A 5,382-nucleotide genomic window follows, 5' to 3' on the forward strand; every position below is an offset into this window, starting at 1 on the left:
TGCTATCACTACATGCATATATGGCTGGTGGAAAGCTCTATGGATACTGTTTTGCATAAAGCCAATTTTTTCCTACAACAAATGAATAAAATTTATTTAACTATCATGGTGGTTGTTAAACATTGAGAAGGTTCCTCCAACTCAATCCCAATTAAGCATCATCATTAAACCCAAAAATTTAAATTAAGTAACATGATGAGATTCACATGATAATCCAAGTACTAGATACTCAAAACGTCCATAATCGGGGACACAACTAAGCATGATTAGTTTGTACACTCTACAGAGGTTTGCGCACTTTTACCCGCAAGACTCGATCTCCTCCGCTTGATTTCTCGCTCTACATGGTGTTTGAGAAACGGATGACCAAGACACAGCCTTTCAGAAGCATTAACTCTTTACTCTGGGTAGACAGTACCAACCTACATCCCCTACATCTTCTAGTCTACCACTAACAGAGGTCACACAACATACTCAACTATGCTAGAGCCCATAGTAGCTTGCAGCTGCACACGGATGTTTCTAGCATGAATAATCTCATGATCCCTTTGAGCATGGCTGGCATTCCATAGGAGAATCACACGGTACCCCGGGATTTCCAAAAATATAGGCAACACTGGGTTCCCCAGGTGCCTCAGTCCACCCAGATGTGTATTAAAGTTGCCACCTTAAGTAAACCATTAATTAACAATCTCACATCTATCATGGATACACTCACCCAATCCACGTCTACTAGCATAGCATTACAACATAAGCAAACGTAGAAGTAACTCCCAAAGGTTTGATAAATAAAACAGGTAATAGGTACTACCTCATCTACTTCCCAAAACCCACATATTAATCATATCCTCACCATGCAATTGTTTGAGGATTGATCTAATGCAATAAAACCGGGTAGTAAAGAGGTATGATCAAAGTGTTACTTGCCTTGCTGATGATCCGCGAAACCTAGAGACTCGTAGTAGCAAGTGGCGCACTCCGGGTACTCTATCGCAAACAAACAAGCATACAATAAGAACTCATCTAATGCACACATAACACTCAAATAAAAGATCTAACCAGAAAGTTCAACTTAATAACTCCGGTTTGCGAAAAGAATCAAATCAAACGAAGCAACGAAAGTCAAATGGCGAAAGAAACAAGCTTCATTTACTAATCTGGACCTAAGTCAAATTTTACAGTAGCAAAAACTTGTTTAAGTTGGTAAAACGGAAAGAGGGTTTCGAGACGAAACTCCAGGCGCTTGAATCGCCTGATTCCGATAAACGAGCGAAAAGTTATACTAGAACAAAAATCGGATTAGAAATCACGATCAGAAATAATTGTCGAAAATCCGAGAAAAAGAAAACGAACGAACAGACTAACGAATGAACGTTCGCTTTCTGTGGCTAAATGACGAAAACCATTCGTAAAAATGAACGTATGGATGAACATCTGCAAAATAAATAAGCCGGAAAGAAAAACAAACCGATCTATTAATAAATCGCGGTTCTAAAAAAATGGGCGGTTTTCTAAAAAAACCGTCGACGGCGGCGGCGAACTCCGTCGGCTACCTCGACGGCGGCGGCGGCGGATGGCGGCTCCGGTATGGGGCTCCGGCGGCAGGGTGGCGGGACTCGGCGGCGGCGGTGGCTTGCGGCGGCGCGGGCGGCGGCTAGCGGCAGCGGCGGCAGATCGAGGCCGGGGCTAGGGTTTCGGGGGCGGGCGGCTGGGCTGGCGGGGCGGCCTCTCGGCTTATAAGGGCCGGCCGGTCCTGGAGTCCTAGTCGGACACGGCCCGGTAGGTTGGTTTGTTTTTTTAAATACTAATTTCGCGCAGAAAAACAAGTAAAAAAAATACTAAACGGACTCCAAAAATCCCGAAATAAATTTTCCCCGTCCTCTAAAAATAAGCCGAACAAGATGAACATTTATTTGGGGCCTAAATGAAATTTCGAAAAACGCGCATTTTTTCCTAATTCAAATAAAATAGCGACAAAACTACGAAATAAAATCTTATTTGATTTTAATATTAAATCCTCAATATTTCTTTATTTGGGGAAAGTCATTTTATTCCCTCTCTCTTATTTTTATAATTGAAATATTTGAAGATAAAATAATTAAAATCAAATGATCCTATTTTCAAAATTTGAGAAAACCCATATATGAAAATAACGAAATCCCCAACTCTCTCTGTGGGTCCTTGAGTTGCGTAGAATTTAAATGCAATAAAATATGATATGCAATGATGATCTAATGTATAACATTCCAAATTGAAAATTTGGGATGTTACAAACCTACCCCCTTAAGATGAATCTCGCCCTCGAGATTCAGGTTGGCTAGAAAATAGGTGAGGGTGGTCCTTCAGTAGATCTTCCTCTCGCTCCCAAGTGGCTTCGTCTTCGGTGTGGTGGCTCCACTGAACTTTGCAAAACTTGATAACCTTGCTGCGTGTGACTCGGCTGGCAAACTCGAGAATCTTGACTGGTTTCTCCTCATAGGTCAAATCGCTGTCCAACTGAATCGCTTCCAGTGGAACTGTATCTCTCAAAGGTATTTCAACCATCTGTGCGTGGCACTTCTTCAACTGGGAAACGTGGAACACATCGTGAACCCCTGACAATCCTTCGGGCAATTCCAACTTGTAAGCAACTTCTCCCATACGCTCCAACACTTTGTATGGTCCTACAAAACGTGGCACTAACTTTCCCTTAACTCCAAAACACTTAATTTCTCGAAGTGGGGACACACGAAGATAAACTCTTGTCTCCGACTCCGTAAACTGTCTCCTTGTGTTTAGAATCTGCATAGCTCTTCTACCTGGACAGGGCTACCTTGAGTCTATCGCGAATTAGCTTAACCTTCTCTTCAGACTCCTTAATCAAATCTGGTCCAAACAACTGGCGGTCTCCAACTTCATCCAATAACAACGGTGTCCTGCACCTCCTTCTGTACAAAGCTTCAAAAGGGGCCATCTTCAAACTAGCCTGAACGAGTCTTGGATAATCCCGTGATAAAATCCATGCCTAGCTTATCCCACTTCCATTTGGGTATCGGCAATGGCTATAGCAACCCTGCTGGCTTCTGATGCTCTACCTTCACTCTCTGACATACATCACATACTGCTACATACTCCGCAATATCCTTCTTCATTCCGGTCCACCAGAAAGTGTCCTTCAAATCCAGGTACATCTTGGTATTTCCTGGGTGAATCGCATAAGGTGAATCATGGGCCTCCTGCAGAATCAACTTCCTGATCTCCGGGTCATTAGGCACATAAACGCGGTCCTCAAACCATAAGGTATCGTGCTCATCCTCACGAAAACCTTTAGCTTTTCCTTTGCTCATCTTCTCCTTTATCTCTGCAATCTCCTTGTCTGTCTTCTGAGCTTCTCTGATCTTATCCATCAAAGTAAACTTAATCTCCAACGCTGCAACATAGCCTCTCGGAACTATCTCCAAACATAGCTCGCGAAGATCCTCGGCTAACTCCTTCGGTAAATCTCCGGTCAAGAGTGTGTTGACATGGCTCTTGCGGCTCAACGCATCGGCTACCACGTTAGCCTTTCTGGGGTGATAATGCAATCTCATATCATAATCCTTGATGAGCTCCAACCATCTCATTTGCCTGAGATTCAACTCCTTTTGTGTGAAGATGTACTTCAAACTCTTGTGATTCGTGTACACCTCGCAATGGTTTCCGATGAGAAAATGTCTCCATGTCTTCAACGCGTGCACTACGGCTGCTAACTCCAAATCATGGGTGGAATAATTTAACTCATGGGGCTTAAGCTGTCGTGAGGCATACGAAACAACTCTTCCCTCCTGCATAAGCACTGCTCCAAGTCCTCGACGAGAAGCATCGCAATATACTTCATAATCCTTGCACTGATCTGGCAGAATCAACACCGGTGATGTAACCAAACGTTTCTTCAACTCCTGGAAACTGGCCTCACATTTCTCGGTCCATTTGAACTTGGTGTCCTTCTTCAACAACTCCGTCATTGGCTTTGCAATCTTCAAGAAATTCTCAATGAACCTCTGGTAGTATCCTGCGAGTCCAAGAAAACTCCGGATCTCTCCAACTGACGTGGGTGCTTCCCAATTTGTCACCGTGACAACTTTGGTGGGGTCTACTGCTATTCCTTCTCCGGATATAACATGTCCGAGGAATCCAACTTCCTTCAACCAAAACTCACACTTGCTGAATTTGGTGTACAACTGATGTTCTCTGAGCTTCCCAAGTATTAAACGCAAATGCTCCTTATGCTCCTCTTCATTCTTCGAGTATACCAAAATATCATCAATGAACACCACGACAAACTTATCCAGAAACTCCATAAACACCTTTGTTCCTCATGTTCATGAAATAGGCAGGTGCGTTAGTCGGACCAAATGACATAACAGTATACTCATACAACCTGTACCTTGTGGTAAAAGCTGTCTTAGGTATATCCTGCTGTCGAATCTTCAGCTGGTGGTATCCTGATAGCAGATCGATCTTGGAAAATACTTTAGCTCCTTGCAACTGGTAAAATAAATCATTGATTATCGATAGTGGGTACTTGTTCTTGATTGTCACTTCATTCAACCCTCGATAATCGACAACCATCCTCAATGATCCATCCTTCTTTTCCACTAGAAGCACTGGCGATCCCCAAGGTTACGAACTTGGGAGAATATAGCCTTTATCCAGTAACTCCTTAATCTGCTTCTTAATTTCCTCTAGATCCTTTGTGAGCATCCTATACAGTCTCTTAGATATTGGACCTGTGCCTCGCAAAAGCTCAATCAAAAACTCAATGTCTCTATCCGGTGGCATGCCTGGCAACTCCTCTGAAAATACGTCAGGGAAATCCTTCACCACTGGTACTTCCTCCTGTACAACTCCTGATAAGGAATTCACTTGAGTCCTCTTCGACACATGCCGGGATACATACCTGATCTTTCTTCCTTCTGGGATGGTAAGCAAGATCGACTTTCTGGCGCATTCAATGTTCCCTCCATACTTTGATAACCAATCCATGCCTAATATCACATCCAGTCCTTGTGACTCCAATACTATTAGGTCTGAGGGAAACACGTAGTTACCAATCCTTAAGGTTAATCGATCACACCATAGACTAGCCATATACTCTGCTCCTGGAGAGGTTACTAACATGGGTGACCTAAGGGCTTGGGTTGGTAGTTTATACTTATCCACAAATCCCCTTGATATGTATGAATGCGATGCACCAGTATCAAAAAGAACAATTGCAGTAAATGACTTAACCAAAAACTTACCTATTACTGCATCTGGCTGGGCTTCAACCTCCACGCTAACGTGGTTCACCTATCCCTTGTTGAACCGGTTAGGCTTCTTCCCAGAGCTTCCATTGCCATTTCCATTCTTTTCTTCAAGACA

The sequence above is a fragment of the Triticum aestivum genome, chromosome 4B (assembly GCF_018294505.1).
Source record: "Triticum aestivum cultivar Chinese Spring chromosome 4B, IWGSC CS RefSeq v2.1, whole genome shotgun sequence".
NCBI lineage: Eukaryota > Viridiplantae > Streptophyta > Magnoliopsida > Poales > Poaceae > Triticum > Triticum aestivum.